Here is a 20,410-nt window from a genome sequence, read left to right as displayed (position 1 = left end):
AGACCACCAGCTGGTGTACTAAGACATATAGGCCAGGCAATTCCCTCACCCTCCCTGCCCCCCTGGCATTTTTTTGTGTTTTGTTACCTCACAACCTGGAATTTCACTTTTTTTTGAGGGTTTGAATCAATTCATGTAAAGAACATGCCTACAACTGTGAATATTTTAGTTTTCTTTTTATTGTGAAGCAAACAACAAATAGGACAAAATAACTGAAAACTTCTGTGTGCATAACTATTCACCCCACTAAAGTCACTACTTTATAGAGCCTCCTTTTGCGGCAATTACAGTTGTAAGTCGCTTTGGATAAGTCTCTATGAGCTTTCCACATTTTGCCACTGGGATTTTTGCCCATTCCTTAAGGCAAAACTGCTCCAGCTCCTTCAAGTTAGATGGTTTCCTCTGGTGAACAGCAATCTTCAAGTCTTACTACAGATTTTCATTTGGATTTAGGTCTGGGCTTTGACTAGACCACTCCAGAACATTTACACATTTTCCCTTAACCCATTTGAGTGTTGCTTAAGCAGTATGCTTTGGGTCATTGTCTTTTTGGAAGGTGAACCTCCATCCCATTCTCAAATCACTGACAGACAGACAGGTTTTGCTCAAGAATATCCCTGTATTTTGCAGCATCCATCTTTCCCTTGACTTAAACCATTCCCCCCCCCCCCTGCTGCCAAATAACATCCACACAGCATGATACTGCCACCAACATGTTTCACTGTGGTGATGGTGTTCTTGAGGTGATGAGCTGTGTTGGTTTGGCGCCACACATAGCGTTTACCTTGGTGGCCAAAAAGTTTAATTTTGGTCTCATCTGACCTCAGCACTTTCCTCTATACGTTTGCTGAGTATCTCACATGTCTTTTTTCAAACTCAAAACTAGCCTTACAATTTTTGTGTGTAAGTAAAGGCATTTTTCTGCCTACTCTTCCATAAAGGTGGTCGTATGGACAGATGATACTCCAGTCTCTGCTTGGGAACTCTGCAGCACCTTCAGGGTTACCTTTGGTCTCTGTGCTGCCTCTCTGATTAATGCCTTCCTTGCCAGGCTGAGAGTTTTGGTGGCTGGCCCTCTCTTGGCAGGTTTGTCGTCGCACCATATTCTTTCCATTTGATGATAATGGATTTGATGGTACTTCGGGAGAATCATCAGAGATTGGGATATTTTTTTTAGAACCCAACCCTGACTTGTATTTCTCAACAACTCTGTCCCTGACTTGTTTGGAGATCTCCTTGGTCTTCATGGTGCTGATTGGTCAGTGGTGCCTCTTGCTTAATGATGTTGCAGCCTCTGTAGCCTTTCAGAAAAGGTGTGTATATACTGATAGACCATGTGACACTAAGATTGCACACAGGTGGACTTCCTTTCACTAAGCATATGACTTATGAAGGTAATTGCTGGCACCAGAAATTTTTAGGGGCTTCATAGAAAAAGAGGTGAATACATATGCACGTGCCAATTTTTTGTTATTTGATCCCATAAATTTAATTTATGCCTATATTTTTCTCTCTTCACTTAACCAACTTAGACTATTTAGCGCTGATGCATCACACACAAATTGGATTACGAAAATATTTAAACACATGTAATGTAACAAAATAGGTAAAAAGCCAAGGGGTGGATACATTGGCAAGCCACTGTAGTTTTATTAGAAATATGGGCAATCCTTCAGGTTGAAGGGGTATTTTCATAAGTCTTCTAAGACCTAATAAATGTAGTATGGCGATGGTTAATTGGCATGTTTCCAGTTCATTACCTTCCTGTAATAGGTCACCAGTTACTGCCAGTTCTTGAAAAAAAATTAGTAAACTTTTAAAAAGGAATTACTCTGTTACATGGCCTAAAGGTATTGAGCACTCCTACAACATGACTGACAGGTTTATCTGTTTAACCTAAGGACTAGACGAGACGGTAAGCAATGCATGATGGAAGCAATGGAAGGTGGTGGGGTCTAACAGGCAGAAAATGACCATTTAGCTTTGAATCTTGTTTTCTTCCTGTTATATTACAGTAAACCACCGGATACATCTGTAGGACTGAGGGTGTAAGGTCACATCCATCTGTACAATGGCAGCAGGGTAGCTTTGCTCTGTACCCTTAGTTGAGTAAGTACTGAGGGTTTTACACCTCACAAGCTGCCTACAGTCTTAGTGATATACATTATGTACCTGCTGTGCCTTTTTTCAAAGTATCATAGTCGTGAATTTCTTGACCATGGAAAATGCATTTAGATTTGTAGTATTTTATGATAATCTTGCTTTTATATTAAAAATGATTTCATTGGATATGTCCTGTTTGTCAGATCTCCTTCCAATGTCTTTTTTTTTTTGTTGTGTACCAGATAGAAATACAGACCATTTTTCATCAGTGTGCTGGATCTGATTTTCATTCATTTTTGGCCAGTGTGTTTGTTTTTCCCATTGGTGTCATCTGTTTTTCTGTTTTTGTCATACGCACAATTTTTTTTTCCCCAGGCTTCTCCTATTAGGCTAACTTCACATGAGTGTTTAAAAAGAATCGTCCGATTTTCATCCGGAATAAAAGGATGATTTTTCATCTGTATAATAACCCGTGTGTAATCCATATGCTATCTATATGTCTGATCTTTACATCCGTATTCCATCAGTTTTTATACATCAGTAGTTAATAATATTTACAAGTTTTACAAGACAAAATATTGTTTCCATAATAGCAATGTATCTGTAAAAATCAGAGACTATACAGATGAACCGTATGAGATCCACTTTTATGTGCACCTATAGACATGAATAGGCGACTCTCATCCAAATTGCAGATGAGACTAGTGCATGCGGACATTCACATTCGTCCTAGTGCTTTCCGTGTGATGTCAGATTTTTTTCATGGACAGATCTCAGACCTGATAATACTACACTGTGAACTTAGCCGTAGACAGTAAAATTTGAACAGCATTAGTTAGAATGCAACATTTTATTCATAGACCCATTGATTTAAATGGGTGATTTTTGGTCTGAAAATCGGATCACAGTCACTAATTAGGCTTGGACTGGCCCACAGGAGAATCCTCTGGTGGGCCGCTGGGCAGGAGTGGACCTCCACCCTCTTATATGAGCAGTGCTTGGCACAATATACTTGAATCACTATGTACAGACAAAGGCAGCATCTTATTCATTTAACAATCTACCCAGTTCATTGTTATATACATTTGTGATTGAGGATAATGTCACATTTGCCTGTAGGTGAAAAGTGAGGCCATGAAGTTTGTTACTGGTGGGCCCTTGGAACCCCAGTCCGACACTTTTACTTGCAGACCGATGTGTAGAACACGTGCCACAAAAATGGACATCTAAATGAGGCCTTAGTGGGAAGTGCTAAGTATATTCTTGGCCCTGCTGCAAACTAAATTCACCTTGGGTGGAATGTCAGTATGTCCCCGCTGCTGAATGTCTTCATGAGCACAGTGTAACTGCTGCAGATGACATTTCCCTCACAAGCATCTGAGTTATGCAGCCAAATGCTTACTTGTGGGTGCTATACTGTACTCACCAGATTCTTCTCTTACAGCCCGGCAGGCTTGTTACTTCTATTCTCCTACTAGAAATAAGTAAACTCTCAGCCAGAACCTTAATTCTTACATGAAGGATGTTAAAAGAGGACTTGTCCTGGCAGTGCAAATTGGTATACGTGCAATGTGTAAGAGCACGTTCACACTGTGCCCATTCCACAGACAAAACCCAAGAAAAAAAAACAAAATGAGCATATACCCTATAGTAAGTAAACCGGAATAGTAAATGTAAGTAACATAGGGTACTTAGTTAACAGTATTCTGATAAAAAAAAGCTTGAAAGCCACCACACAGCGACAGGTGACTGAACAGTTGGCCCCTGCCCTTATCTACATTGACTGACACAAGGTGAGGTTTTAATGCTAGAGACAGGATCGGACCGTCCTGATTGGGTCACCTTGTCTTGGTGGGGCGGCTTTTACGCTTTTTGATCAAAATAGTGTTAACTAAGTACCCTCTGTTATTTACATGGACTATTACTATTTACTTATGTACTTACTGTAGGGTGTATCCTCATTTTTGTTTTTTTGTCTTGAAGCTTGCACAGGAGCAGCCTGATGTTTCCTAACAGTGAGTGACATTATTAAAGCGCCACTCCAGCGTTTTTTTATATCAGCGCTTGAGTGGTGCAACTCCCTGTCCCTAGTCTTATACTTACCAGCCGCCATCTTCTGCTCCTCCTGGCGCTGCTCCACTTCTGCGCCTCTATCTTGTGACCGCAACTTCTGACTGACTGGAAGTCAGAGGTAACGGTAACAAGCGCTCAGTGTAAATCTGTGAGAGTCTCGTTCTGGCTCTCATAGACTTGCATTGAGTAGTGACTTCCAGCGATCCAGCAGGTCACAACCTGCAGAAGACGACCGGAGCGGCGCCGATAACAGATCAAGACTATAGCTGGCAAATATATGACTAGGGGCAGGGAACTTATTAGTTGCACCACTCCAGCGGTTAATTGAAAAAAAAGGTGGAGTAGTGCTTTAAAAGTCCTGTGTTTTTATATTATTGCACAGAAATGCCCAGTGGGCTTCAACCTATGGCCCTCCAGCTGTGAGAACACTACAACACCCAGCATGTCTTGACATACATAAACTAAGAGGGCGCATTAAGGAGTGTAGTTTTGTATCAAATAGTGAATCTTTTTCACAGGGAATCACTGGAGTCCCCCTGTTTGTGGCCGTGTTGCCTTTTACTTCTCAGTGACAGTGTGGAGCCTGGCCTAAGTGCCTGATATAAAAATAGTGTATTGGGTTAATGACTGAGATCCCAGGAGTCGGCATTTCTTTGTTTCTAGGTCTGTGATTCTACCTTGGGAAATCAATAGAAATGAAAGCAGTTTGATTTCCTCTGTTTAATAAGTAGGCAGAACATATGCTCTAATATGTACCAACATCTGTTACATCAATTACTATTCCTGCGGTAATGGACAATTAGTGTTTCTGTACATCATATTAATTATTAATCAAGTCCATGAATGTCTGATAGGTTGATAGGAATTATATTCACTATGCTTTATTTCGCTGATCAGTTGATTATTTCTGTGGCTTGTAAAATCAATGATCAGTCATTTTTGGTTTACAGGATGTACCGTATGTAAAATTCTTGTGCCAAGTTTAATACTACAGTATATTCATGTGGAAGTACTTTATTCAAGTAGTATTACCGTAAGGACGAAGGACTGGGCAGCTTTGTAGGATGGACTCAGTGAGCTATAGGGTAAAGATAATGGTAGAGTTTCGGAAGCCCACTCAGAATATACGGTGGTGGTGGTTAGTGGTAGTTATCTCTAGTTCTACAGAGCAACTCTGTGTTCTCTAAAATTTCCTGTTTATTTTAAGAATTTTAGATTTGATTCTTCCTTGGTGATCCTAGTCTACAAGTGCATTTACACTGGCCGATTCATTATTCTAGGAACGCCTGTTTCCCAATAATAGGCCCATAGTAGCTCATGTCCATAATAGATAACTACGTGTTTCCAGTCATTTAGACAGACCATCTATTCATCCCATGTGCACAGAACAATCTGTAATAGATCGTTCTGTGAGCATAGACTATCATTGTTCTGCCATCACACATCCTATTAATATAGGACATGTGCTGCCGAGAAAAATGATTTTGCTCATTCGTCTGGTGATTGGCAGCCTATTACATTCATAGGAACGCTTCTTCATGATAATCGACAAGTGTAACTGCACCCTTTAAAGGGGGTGTCCATGCTTATTACAAAAGTCTGCTGTCACTCTATGTGACGGCAGACTATGAATTCTCACATTGCGCAGTGCACGGTGTGAAGATTTTCTGGTGCTGGTGGTGAGTCCAAGCACTCATATGGCCACAAGTATGCGACATGCATACTTCTGGTCACATTCCGACTAGACATGTGCGGCCTTGCTCACTAGTTGGAATGTGGCTAGAAGTATGCATATTGCATACTTGTGGTCACATGACCACTTGGTCTCGCCGCTGACACCGGAACATCCTCAGCGCATGGTCTGCATGCAATGTGAGGGTTCACTAATCTGCAGTCACAGGGTTGTGAGGATTCACTAGTCTGCAGTCACAGAGTTGTGAGGATTCACTAGTCTGCAGTCACAGAGTTGTGAGGATTCACTAGTCTGCGTCACAGATTGATTGCAGTCTTTTGTGATAAGTCTGGAGAACCCCATAGTCCAAAAAATAAACATTTTTTTAAAAATTTTTACTAATTTTTTGTAGATGTTTGAGACTTTTGAACTCCAGTATGTTGTACTTGTGCCAAATATGTTTCTGCACCATTGCTTTAAGCTTGGTTTAGCCCCAATATAAATTGGACTTTCATTATACCAGTAATATTTTGTATGGTTTCCTAAACATTCATGTTTGGCGTTGGTTGAGATCTAAGTAGTATATTCCGGCGTATAAGACGACTTTTGAAGACTGAAAAATCTTTTGTCTAGTCTGGGGTCGTCTTATACGCCGGTAATGCTTTTGAACTTTCAGAAATTGACATGCGGGGATACTCTGGGGGTGTTAATAAGCTGCCGTGGCCGTATCCCTGCCATGTCGGAGTTAATATAAGGTGGAGGGAGTTAAAATACGGCGGCGGTAGGTCCAGACAGTCAGCGCTTCTGTGCTGAAACTGACACATCGCTGCGTATTCCCAGCTCCGGACACAGCGCAGGGCTTCTGTGCCGACAGCTTTCACTTGTCACAGAAGCGCTGCGCTGTGTCCGGAGCAGGGAAGTTCGCATCGCTTCCGCGACAATATATGAAAAGCCGGCAATTCAGCAGCGGCATAAGCCGGCACCCGACAATTTAGAATAGAAAGAATAGAGCTTCACACATAGATTAGATAGATAGAAACATGTCAGTCACATATATATGAAGTACAGTGACAGTGTTGCTTACTGTACTTGTCATTTAGTGTAAAGGATTTATTAAAACAAATATTAGTGTTTCCATGCACCGTCTCTTTAAAAAAGCCGGCCGGCAATTCAGCAGCGGTACCCGACAATTTATAACAGACAGAATAGAGCTTCACACATAGATTAGATAGATAGAAACATGTCAGTCACATATATATGAAGTACAGTGACAGTATTGCTTACTGTACTTGTCATTTAGTGTAAAGGATTTATTAAAACAAATATTAGTGTTTTCATGCACCGTCTCTTTAAAAAAGCCGGCCGGCAATTCAGCATCTGTACCCGACAATTTAGAATAGAAAGAATAGAGCATCACACATAGATTAGATAGATAGAAACATGTCAGTCACATATATATGAAGTACAGTGACAGTGTTGATTACTGTACTTGTCATCTAGTGTTAAAATAACGGATTTATTTAAAAAAAAATTGGCGTGGGGTTCCCCTTAATTTTAGTCTCTAGCGGAGGTTAAGCAGACGGCTGGGGCAGATGTTTGAAGCCTGGGAAGGGGGTAATACCCACGGAGCTTCCCAGGCTACTAATATCAGCCCCCCGCTGAATACCTATCCTTTACTAGCTATTAAAATGGGGGACCCCCCCAAAAAATGACGTGGGGTCCCCCCTATTTTAATAGCTAGCAAAGGCTAGGCAGACAGCTGGAGGCTGATATTAGTAGCCCAGGAAGGGTGCCATGAATATTGGCCCCCTCCCAGGCTAGAAACACCAGCCGTCAGCCGCCCCAGAAATGGCGCATCCATAGGATGCGCCAATTCTGGCACTTAGCCTCGCTCTTCCACACTGCCCTGGTGCGGTGGCAGGGGGTAATAGGGTTGGGGTTGATGTCAGCTTATAATGCCAGCTGACATCAAGCCCAGGTTAGTAATGGAGAGGCGTCTATAAGACACCCCCATTACTAACCCCATAGTCAAAGTTAAAAGAAAACACAAACACCCAGAATAAAGTCCTTTAATTGAAATAAACACACAATTCTTTATTGTTCTAAATTAAACCATACTTACCATCACGCCCATTCCAGCTGAAGCCAACGATCTCCTGCAATAAAAGTAAAATAATAAAGCAACCTCATCCTTACCTTTCCATGGTTCCCAGGACAGCTCCAGCTCTGCTACATCGAGATGACAGGCTGGACCGCAGCAGAACGCTGCCATCCAGCCTGTCATCCCGCAGACACTGAGAAGCGCAGGCATGCTTGCGCTCCTCAGTGTCTCGCTGTGACGGCATCCAGATGAGCCGACAATGAACTCAGCTCACCTCCTGGACGTCCGTCACTGACAGCGTGGGAAACTTCTACTGCGCATGCGGGGAGCTGGAGAATTTTCCCACGCTGTCAGTGACGTGCATGAGGTGAGCCGAGTTCATTGTCGGCTCATCTGGATGCCGTCACAGTCAGACACTGAGGAGCACAAGCATGCCTGCGCTTCTCAGTGTCTGCGGGATGACAGGCTGGATGGCAGCGTTCTGCTGCGGTCCAGCCTGTCATCTCGATGTAGCAGAGCTGGACCGGTCCTGGGAACCATGGGAAGGTAAGGATGAGGTTGCTTTATTATTTTACTTTTATTGCAGGAGATCGTTGGCTTCAGCTGGAATGGGCGTGATGGTAAGTATGGTTTAATTTAGAACATTAAAAAATTGTGTGTTTATTTCAATTAAAGGACTTTTTTCTGGGTGTTGTGTTTTTTTTAAATACTTTACTAGAAATTCATGGCGGTCATGTCTAATATTGGCGTGACCCCATGAATTTCAGGCTTAGGGCCAGCTGATAATGCCAAGCTGGCCCTAACCCCTTTATTACCCAGTGAGCCACCGCACCAGGGCCCTGGATGAGTTGGGTACAGCGCCAGAAGATGGCGCTTCTATGAACGCGCCATTTTCTGGGGTGGCTGCGGACTGCAATTTGCAGCGGGTGGGGCCCAGAAAGCTTGGGCCTCCCTGCGCTGCAGATTCCAGCCCCCAGCTGCCTAGTTGTACCTGGCTGGACACAAAAATAGGGCGAAGCCCCACGTCTTTTTTTTTTTAATTATTTCATGAAATAATAAAAAAAAAAAGGGCTTCCCTATATTGTTGTGTCCGGCCAGGTACAAATAGGCAGCTGGTGGTTGGGGGCAGCCCGTTCCTGCCTGCTGTACCTGGCTGGACACAAAAATATGGCGAAGCCCACGTCAACATTTTTGGGAAAAATTAATTACAAAATTAATAATAATTTAGGGACTGCATCTTTATTAACCCCTCAATTGTCATTTAGTGTTAAAATAAAGGATTTTTTAAAAAGAAAATTGGCGTGGGATCCCCCATCATTATAGTCTCTAGCGGAGGTTAAGCAGACGGCTGGGGCAGATGTTTGAAGCCTGGGAAGGGGGTAATACCCACGGAGCTTCCCAGGCTACTAATATCAGCCCGCAGCTGAATACCTAGCCTTTACTAGCTATTAGAATGGGGGACCCCCCCAAAAAATGACGTGGGGTCCCCCCTATTTTAATATGTTTATGAGTGACAGTTTTCCTGCTATATACCTGCATGTCATAAGAATTTAAATTAAAAAAGGACCATGTTAAATTCAAATCTGTTTTTTTTTTATTTTTACCGGTGTTTGGTATGCGTTGGAAAAGGGGTAGTCTTATACGGTGAATATATCCTAAACTCTATATTTTAACAGGAAAGTAGGGGGGTCGTCTTATACACCAGGTCGTCTTATACGCCGGAATATACGGTAAGTTCATTGAATATTTTTTTATATAAACTGGGGACGCTCTTCTTGAGTTTATGTAAGCATCTAGTAATAGATTTAAATAAAATATACGTTTATTTAATAATGTTAATTTTATTCCTATAATGCAAACTTATACCACAGCACCTTACAATTTAAGGGGCACATGTACAAACAATATCAGACATTACAGAGTAACACAAAGAGGAGTGAGGATCCTGCAAACAACGTTTCACTATATAAGGAAATAGGGGGACAAAAAGGGTAAAAAGATTTGTACTATTAAAGCTAAAAATTGATGGATTGGAATTTTTCAACCAATATAAAGTGCTTTCCTGGCAAACAAATAAATGAATAAAGTAAAGCCGGGATCATGAATATGTCACAAGTGTCTCCATGGAATTGACAGGACTTGCTGCAGGCAATATGGTGGGTGGTATTGTAAATGTAACTCCTGTTTATTGTGTAGATAACACAGAACAAAAACTCTGAAATAAAAATGACATTTCAATCATATTGATCTAATATTAGCTTCAAAATAATATTTTTTTTTATATAAAAGAAATATAATTTAAATGAAAACAGTTTCCCATTTCCAACAAGTCCCCGCCTGTGGTTGTTACAGATTGCAGCCGTAATAGGCTTCCATGAATGCTCCTTTACACATTTCTAAACCTGTTCATTGCATACTTAGCGAGTAATATTTAAAGTGGTTTTGTCTGCATGATAAATGGCCCTGAATTACTGTAATGTATGGATAGCTGAAGAGACAACTATTACCAGACCGTAATTCTTACCTCTAAATGCTCTTTCACGGCGTCTCAGTGAAAGCTGGAAATGGTCCATACTTTGTATTAGGCCTCATTCAGACATCGGTTTTTCATGTACATGTTCTATCTCTGTTCTATGGGCACATGCCCATTATAATCTATGGGGCTGTTCACATGTGCATGTTTTTTTTTTTTGCAAATTGTGTGTCTGTAAAAAATCATGGAGACATATCACTTTTTTATCGACATCACTAATGAGAATCACCAATACAAATTTATGGTTCTGTGAAAATTATGGGCAGCACACAGATGGCATCAGTCATCGTCATTGTGCTGTCCATGCTTAACATTGTAATGTATAGGAGAAGCTTTGTTGTTTATTTTTTCATTACTAAAAAACACTGATGGTGAAAACTGACATTGATGAAAATAGGCTGAAAAACACTATGTCCTGCAGAAAATTTCTTTTTTTTCCTAGTCCTTTTACACCCTCTTTATTATCCTCTACCTGTATCTGGATGACTAGCTTTAAAAAAGTTTGAGACACCAGCATGGAGAAGCAGATTCCATTTCTATTATGTTTAGTGAATGAATTGTATTTGATGATACAACTGAAAGGCAGAGAATTTGTCCGTGTACCAATAAATCATGTTTCTCCTTCCTAAAACAACAAGCCTGATGCCCTATCTGACTCAGGATCTATATACTTTGGTCTCTTGTAGCAGGATGTTTTTGTTTGACCAGGGCTGTTTTTCTGTAATGTATTATGTATTGGTTTTCTTCCCAGTAGAAGATAAACCATGAAAATAAATCCCAGGCTACAGTATAAACTCTTATCCTGTCATATCACAGAGTTCATACTATAAACTAACTTGTATTATTAGGCTAGGTAAGCGCTGCCCAATCACTTGACATACAACAAAGACATGTAAATGGCCTCTTCAGAGGGAAGAGGACAGGAACGCTAGCGCCACCAATTGGAAGTAGCAATCCTAAAAGTCAATATCGACTTTTTAAAGGCCTTGCCACGTGACTTAGGATCCTAACAAGCCAAACGAGGAACTTTATTTGCAGACACATGTTTCAGGATGTTTGCCCCTCATCAGTGCAAAGCAGAAGAGTTGATTTGGCTGGGTAAGAGGCTTCTGACAGTGTGTCTAAGGACACAGCTCCACTATCAATATTTGGTTAGTATTTTTTCTCAGGAGTGGGAGCCAAAACCAGGTGAGGAACAATCAGAGAAAAGGTATAATAGAAACAAGTCACCAATTCTGCATTTATCGCCCACCCCTGGTTTTGGCTCCTACTCCTGAGAAAAACTACTGACCAAATACTGACCAAATACTGATAGGGGGGCCGTGGCCTAAGGGGTAAAGTTTCTCCCTGTGGAGGATGCCAAGACGATGTAAGGAGACTTATAAGCAATGCAATGCTCCTTTACATATGCAAATAGCCTCTTCAGAGAGGGATAGGGGGCACTAGAATTCCTGTACTCTTTAGAAAGGGGCTTTGCCCACAGGGTAATAATGCAGAGCAGCCTAAAGACACACCTCTACACAGTATCCTGTGAGCCACGCTCCCTTGGTAAAGCCCATGTAATTTAGAACTATACAAAAAGCCCATATGTCTGGAACCGTTCAGCGATAAAAACAAAAACCAGAGCAACAAAACTGAATACTCTGGAGCAGCAGGAATAAAACAAAAGCAAAAACTGGCCACTTTTGACTTGGTGACAAGTAGAGATGAGGGAACCTGAACTTAAAAGTTCGGTGTCTATACCCGACACTTAGTGTCCGGTGCAAACTCCGAACACTGACTTCTCCCGGAAGTCTGTTTTTGTTCGGAGTTCCTACGGAAGTTCGGGGACGAGAGAGATTTTTTTTTCTGGCTCCAAAGTTCGGGTGCTCATTATTTTCAATGGGGTCCGAGTTCTGGTTGAAGTTTGGGTACAGTGCTGGTACCCGAACCGAACTTTGGTCTACAGTTCGGGTAGGGTACCAGAACCTGAACTTCCACGGGTCTGCTCATCCCTAGTGACAAGTCATCTTTAAACTTTTTTTGCTGATTTTTTTTGGCTTTTATCAACACTAACTTTGCCTGATTTAATAACATTGAATGAACTTATGTTTTAATTGTCCTGAAACACTTAAGTGTAGCTGCCAGTATTGCACAGCTTAATGGTACTGCTATTTTCTCTTCTGCTAGGGCCATGCTGGTTAATGTAGCCGGAGTCGCAGCCGCCTAGCACAGCCAAGCTAAGAAAAGTAAAACACATTTGATTTGTTAATGTTCTGGTAAAGAAAAAAATCCCAGAGTGCATGACTTAGCAATGGAAGAATGGGAGTTATATTCAGTGCGCTGATGTCATTGTTTTTCAGTATCTTCAGACGCAAATGGAAATTCAAGTATCCTGCTGAAGACGGGGGCTGACAAAACTGTCAGTTCCTCAGGACTTTGGACACATTTTTTTCCCTTTTAAAGGGAAGCATAAAGTGGAGTTCTAAGATCTTTTTTTTTCTTCTAAATAAATATTATTCTAATGCATTAATAAGAATTGTGATTTTCCTACAGTCTTGTGAGGAACTCCATGAGAAGCTTTGCAGGGCTAACACTGTGACAACTTGCTTTTTTATACAGTTTGGCTATAAGTACTGCATACTGTTAGAATGTGAGATACAACCGAGTAAAGTTTGCAAACCCACAGACACATGGGGAGTACTTCAGCACTGAAATACTGCAGTACTAAGGGCTGACATTGTATAGAGGTGATAAACTTATTCTTCTATAGGCTTTTGCTAAACGTCTCTCCTACAATATTATGGGCATTGTAGATGAGCTAATGGTCCCTGCATGCAACTGTTATTATGTAATGGGTGAAATTTTATGTCTTAGCTCTAGTTTATGGTGTAGTCACACAACTGCATTCCAACGTATGTTAGCAGGCAGCTAAAAACAATCTTTTTTTTTAGCCTTGGTATAAGATTTATTTTTAGTTTTTTTTTGGTATATTTTACTTTGTAGATTTTTGTATTTCTTTACTAACATAGCAGCTGTTCTCAGGTTTATAAATGGTCCCCAACTCTGTGGCGAGCAAAAAACAAAACAAAAATGATCTGAGCTATTTAATACATCTCTTTCTACTCTTAAAGAGAACCTGTCACCAGGTTTTTCTCATATAACCTAAGGCCACCACCTTTCAGCCCTGTGTTACAGCATTCTGGAGTGCTGTATATGAGTCTCCAAGCAAAACAAAAAAAAGACCTTTTATTATACTCGCCTACAAGGTGGTCCGGTCCGATGTGTGTCACTGGTCTTGGTCCGGCGCCTCCTCTCTTCTTGCGATGCCATCCTCCTCCTCTGCTTTGGGTGGAAGATGTGTCCTACGTCATCCACGAAGTGTCCTCCATTGTGATCCTGCACAGGCGCACTTCTGTCTGCCCTGCTGAGTGCACAGCAAAATACTGTTCTGGACATGCTCGGAGAAAGGCCAAAGAGCGTTGGCGCATGCGCAATAAAGTAGGGCAGAGAGAAGTGCGCCTGTGCAGTAGTGCGATGGAGGACACTGTGTGGATGACATAGGGCGCATCAGTCACACAAAGCAGAGAAGGAGGACGGTATTGCAGGAAGAGCGGAGGCACCGGACCAAAACCAGCAACGCCCATCGGATCGCCCCGTAGGTGAGTATAATAAAAGGTTTTTTTTTGCAGGGTGGCTTGGAGACTTATATACAACATTCCAGAATGCCGTAACACAGGGCTGAAAGGTGGTGGCCTTAGGTCATATGGGGAAAACCTGGTGGTTTTTGCATGAGGATTGCTGTGTGCTTGATGTTACGGATTTTCAGATGTTAAAGTACACCTAGCTTTCTTACATTTTCCAGCTCAGCCATTTGTACTAGAGGCTTCCCACCTACTAATTTACTAATAGGAAGTTTATAATTGTCTTTTATGCTACAGATACAGTGGAGCCGCAGACTGGTCCCTGTTTCTACTGGCTGCTATATTACATTTTTCTTCCCCTTCTTGCAGTAATCAAAGGGACCTTATTAAATAACTATTTCCTCTATTGATGCACAAAAAGCTTTTAATTCTTTGAACAAGAAATTCCCAAACCTATTATAGCTAACAAACTATCTCCATTGACATCTGCAGGGAGGAAGTAAAAGGGCTATAGTTAATTGATGTCTCAGACTATTCTGTCTGACATAAGTTAAAAAACCTAAAACAAGTGAAAACTGAAAAAAACTTATATGGGAAATACTCATAATGTGTAGATGGATACAATATATGTTACTACAACACGGTTACTGATATCAGTTTCGTTCAACAGGCAAACCATCGTTAGGTGCCATTTATTAATTGCAGATGAGACAAAGAGTTTGTATGTTCTCCCCGTGTTTGTGTGGGTTTCCTCCGGGTTCTCCGGTTTCCTCCCACACTCCAAAGACATACTGATAGGGAATGTAGATTGTGAGCCCCAATGGGGACAGTGCCCATAATGTCTGTAAAGAGCTGTGGAATCAATGGCGCTATATAAGTGAGTAAAATAAATAAATAAATCTTGATGCTAAATGCCCCCATACACACTAGACTAAAGTAAGCCAAGCCAACCAATGTCAGCTTGGCCAAAAGTCTAATGTGTATGAGTGCACCCGAAATTTCTCCAAAGAAGGAACAATTTAGCCTACCAAATTTCAACACCTGATCCTTTTATTTGGCACAGAGATAAGTCGCTGTCACAGATATATGGAAGCGGCTCTCTCATTGACTCCACAGGGGCACTTGGTCAAGCGTTGCGGTGTATGGCTGAGCTGGCACAAGTAGTTGACAGCAGAACAATTGTTCTTTCAACAGCTATCCAATGTGTATGGGGGCCTTAATACTCACTATATACATTTGCTATAAGCATGTCATGGATATTTTATTTATTAAACTGGCTTTGGCATATATATATAAAGACACTTGAGGCTGCTCCTGAGAGCTTATATCTCTAAATTAAAAAAAGGCATGACTTAAAGGGGTTATCCCACAAACAAAGTACCTAATAATCAATAGATCTTGGAAGAATAAGAAGTTTCACAATTGAATGTGTTAAAATAATGTTCCTTTGCTGAGATAATCTTATAAATGTGCCCCTGCTATGTCTTATATGCTGTGTCCGACCACTGGATCTGCTCCAGTTCATGGTCAGCACATACCACAGCTCCAGGTCAATTATGGTAAGTGAGTATACAGACAAAACAGCAGGGGCTCACAGGTGCTTCTTTCTGAGGTAACACTGGAGTGAGTGTTTCTGCCACATCTCCAACCTTCTGAGCTCATCAAAAGTCAAGTCAGTGACGTAGGAGCTCCAGTGACAGCAATCTGTATAAGTAATCATAAATAGTTGCAAGTCAAATTTATGTATGAGATAGCCAAGATGATTGTCTGTAAAATGATGGCAGTCTCACGTTCGAAGCTGTAGTGCATGATGAGATATGGAGCCTGAAAGTTAAAAGTTCAAAACATTGTTACCATTTTGCTTGTCAGTGTATGATTAGCTCAGAGTCCTGGAGACATGGCAGAAACGCTTGCTCCTGTGATAAAATAAACAGGGAAATGTGTTACCTGAGAAAGCAGTAGCTGTGAGCTCCTGTTTCGTCTGTATACTCACTTATCATCTTATCATAAGTGATTTATGCTTTCTCCTGTTCAGGAGCTGTGAGATGTGCCAAGTGTCAACCATGAACTGGAGCACCTCTGCATGGTCTGACAGTACATAGGAAGTCGGACACAGCCATTGCACAGTACATAGCATAACAGATTATCTCGGCACAGGAACATTTTTTTAACACATCAATTGAAGAAATCATTATTTCAAAATCTATTAATTAAAATGTGCTTTGTTCGTGGGGCAACTCCTTTAAGGAATTTATTTTTACTGGGCTTATAATGAGATATTTTCTCACTGGTAAATGTCACAAAACATTCAGTAATACTCAGGCTGGCACTTCACCACCTTCTCTTGCCGTGCTAATATTACCGCCTTTCTGCTGATCTTAGGGCTGAGAGCTAAGATAGCAGTATATGCCAGCTGTACTCCCTACTTTGTTCTCTGTGACATGTTATCTTGTAATAGCAGCAGCCGACACATTCATTCTCTGCTTCTAATTAATAGCTGGGATTACAAAGCATAATATCAAGTTCTTAGGTTTTTCTAGCTATGGCCTTTTATGTGTTCAGTAACCACTAAGTCAGGCTATATTCACGCTGCATTTATGTTTTCTTTTCTTTTTCTTTTCGTCTGTTCCACTCAGGACAGACAAACGGACAAATAAATAAAATTAAGAGCATATGCATCCCGGTTTCAAATGAAAGCAAAGGGGATCCATTGATATATATGGGGTATGTTTGGTTTCTGTTTGTTGTTTATTTTTGGAACAGAAAAAATCAGCCTGCTTGATCCTTCATAGCTTTTTGTTATTTAAGAAGAACATATATTACAATTTGGGAATATGTTCTTCTATATTCAGTATACTACCATACTTCTTTATTAATATATAAAATTAATATATTGTAATATGAAACCAAATGTTTGCTCTAGTGAATGGTATTTTTCATCACATTTCCTAATGCCTTTGTTATTTCAGATATGTTTTCAGAATAGGCTGTCGTGTGTGTACATCAGGAATAATACAATTTCTTTTTATGACTTATTCCCTGCATCAATTATTCCCTCTGCGAACTCTGTCTAGTTTTCAGTTGTCTCTAAGCTAGTGGTTTGTGACTATCTGCTATGATGTCTCCTATACACAGGATACAGAGACATGAGAGATTCTTGCTCTTTTTTTTCCCCTATTTAGCGAAGAGAAGCAGCAGCATAGAATATATTATACAGCAGTACTGAGCTGTGAGGCTGTGAATCCAGTTTTGAGTGAAGCTAAATAATGTGCTAGAAAGTTGCTGTTCAATCTTACCTTCTTTTAAAAAAATATTTTTTTTTTGTTCAAAAGTAGTAAAACAAAAAAAAGGTATAAATTGTGTATCACTGTAATCATATCAACCTGTACTATAAAATATTTTTCTTTATCCTGCACAAAGAATGAAAAAAACAGCAACAAAACAATGCTAGAAATTGCCGTTTTCCATTCCTCTACCCTCCCCCCAAAGAAATAAATAAAAGGGGATCAAGAATTCATATGTATCCCACAATGAAAAATGGTATCAGTGAAAATGCCAGCTTCTCCTTCTAAAAATAAGTTCAGCTAAATAAGTTATAGGTCTTAGAAAATGGTGACAAAAAAAGTAATTTTTTTTTCTTAAAGTCTTATTTTTTAGCAAAATAAGAAAAACATGAAAAAAAAAATTGGTATTGTTTTGCAGAAAAAGTGACATGTTAATTATAATGAATGGTGATTGCTCTTTTAAAAAAAGGAAGCAAACCAGAAATTATTTTTTCAGCCTCCCAAAAAATTTAATGAAAAGTGATCAAAAAATCATATGTACCCCAAAATGGGACCAACGATAATGAAATCTTGTTAAGCAACAATTAAGTCCACATTACCACAAAAACAAATGTTTTTTTTTCAAACAGTATTTAATGTATAAAAGTAATAAAACATAAATAAAACTATATAAATTTGCTATAATGGTGCTGACCGCAGAATAAAATGAACAATTTATTTGTGCAGCAACTCAAAGTGGAAAATGTAAAAAAACAGAATTGGTGCTTTTTTTTTTCCCATACAGTTATGTGGTAGATCAGCTCACTTGGCTGCACATAGAGATAGACATAGGAACACTGTCTCTTTTAATCTTCCACTGGTTTATTAAAAGTACTGCATAAACCAGTGCAACGTTAGAAAAAAAAACACTGACTTCCCGGCCTAACAGGAAAACAAAAAACATAACGTATGGCACAGTCCTTGTTGCTACGGGAATCCGCTCGCTTCAGGAACAAACACAAGGTTCAGCTTTCCTTAACATGAAAACACAGCTCCAGAGCTTGCACCTCCTGACCCACCTACACTGAATGCTCTAGAAGGTTGGGTATTTATCCTCTGGACTCCTCCCACTCTACAGCTGTTCAGTCAACCTAGCACTAAACATGGCTGATTAACCTCTCTCAGCACTTAGTGTGCTGGAGCATTTTCCTAGGTTCATATCACTGAAGCTGACACCCTCAGTGAAACATATCTCCCCTCCAGTACTTTGCCAGTGACTTTGTCACAGTTAATAAAAGTTAGGCATTAGGTTGTATGTAAAAATTGTGCCATTGAAAATACTATTACTGCAGAAAATAAGCGATCATACAGCTACATCTACAAAACATAAAATATTTCTAGCTCCTGGAATATCACATTGAAAATATAAAAAGTGTGTACATTAAAAGGGGTCGTCCATTACTTGGATAACCCTTTCTTAAATGGTGATGTTTTTGAGCAAAATAAAAAAATACTCGCTTCCCACACGGGCGTCGTTCCAGCAATGTTGGCGCCTTGTCTCCTGGTATTTGATTGACATTGATATGATACTGAGTTTCGTTGATGCTAGTGTGAACAATGCAGTTCATTAGCGACTGCTGATTGGCTGCAGTGCTCATATGAAATAATAATTTCACTAGTGAGCCAAGAGACCTAGTGCTGACATTGCTGAAAACTGCTGGTACAGGAGGTAAGTATAATGTTTTTTTTTTTTTTATTCTACTCGGGTAACAACAGCATTTAGGAAGGGGTAGTCCATGTAGTGGAAACCCCTTTACTATCAAATTAGGCCTGGTCTTCAATGGCCTAATATTCAACCCTGTAAGGACGTCTTTGGGTATGCGCATTCAAAGCAGCCTGTCAATAACCCTACAGAGCGGAGAGAGAAGAGGAGCGGGGGCAGTGGTGGATTAACGGTAGCCAAGGCCCCGAGCAGTTTAGGGTGCATGGGCCCCCCAGCACCCGATGTATCATGTGACATGCCACATGATATTTTTGGGAGGTCATGTGACAGGTCACTTGATGAACTCAAAGGTGCTCTGATGCACATCTGTAGACGCCAATTTTTTTCCGTTACGTACAGCGCTAAACATAGCTATAGAGGATACCATGTAATTAGGGATGGGGCTATACATAACAAGAGAAGATGCTATATAATAAGGGACAGGGCTGTACATAACAAGAGGGGATGCTATGGAAGAAGGATAATCAGTGAAGAAGCATTCTTATGATATATCCTTCCAGTGTAAACAGGCTGCCGATCACTCAATGAATGAGCAAAACGTTTGTTTATCAGGTGAAATGACTTTTTGTGCAGCACAAAACATCATCATCCTCTGTAAAGAAGACTCACACTGCCGAGAACAATGATCATGGTTTACCTATCAGTGGTCGTTTAGTGCTACTGATCACCATGTAAACGTTTGAATAGTGCAGATACAGAATAAATATTTACAGCCAGTAACTTAGGCCCTGTCACACTAAGCGAGATCGCTAGCGAGATTGCTGCTAAGTCACAAGTTTTGTGACGCAACAGCGACCTCAGCAGCGATCTTGCTACGTTTGACACTTAGCAGCGACCAGGCCCCTGCTGTGAGTTCGCTGGTTGTGATGGAATGGTCTGGACATTTCTTTGATCGTTGAGGTCCCGCTGGGTAGCATGCATCGGTGTGTTTGACACCTTACCAACGACCTTGTTGACGACTCACACACAGAAACACATAGGCGTGCATCGTTATACAGATTGTTACAGGTCGCCGCATTGTTGCTGCGTCGTTGGGAAGATCTGACTGTTTGACATCTCACCAGCAACCACATAGCGACGCTGCAACGATCCCTGACAGGTCGTATCGTTGTCGGGATCGCCGCAGAGTCACTTAGTCTGGCGGGGCCTTTACCGCTGACGTCTCGTCTGATTACAGCCATTTTGGTTGTTTCTTCTCCATCTTGTCAAACCTTTTTGTCAATATCCTAAAGCCGTGATGTGGCCACTTCAGAGTTTGC

At 40.8% G+C, this 20,410-nt stretch overlaps 1 protein-coding gene across 2 annotated transcripts in view; it reads left to right on the top strand.

Moving 5' to 3' along the window:
* LRCH1 (leucine rich repeats and calponin homology domain containing 1) overlaps nt 1-20,410 on the top strand; it is a 247,834-nt gene that overhangs the window by 34,244 nt on the left and 193,180 nt on the right. The window lies entirely within an intron of this gene.

This window comes from Phyllobates terribilis, unplaced genomic scaffold, assembly GCF_046119375.1.
Source record: "Phyllobates terribilis strain yellow unplaced genomic scaffold, ASM4611937v1 Scaffold_2__4_contigs__length_985480577, whole genome shotgun sequence".
NCBI classification, from domain to species: Eukaryota; Metazoa; Chordata; class Amphibia; order Anura; family Dendrobatidae; genus Phyllobates; species Phyllobates terribilis.
The sequence above is the reverse complement of the archived record's forward strand: the minus strand, read 5'-3'. Positions and strand labels throughout refer to the sequence as shown.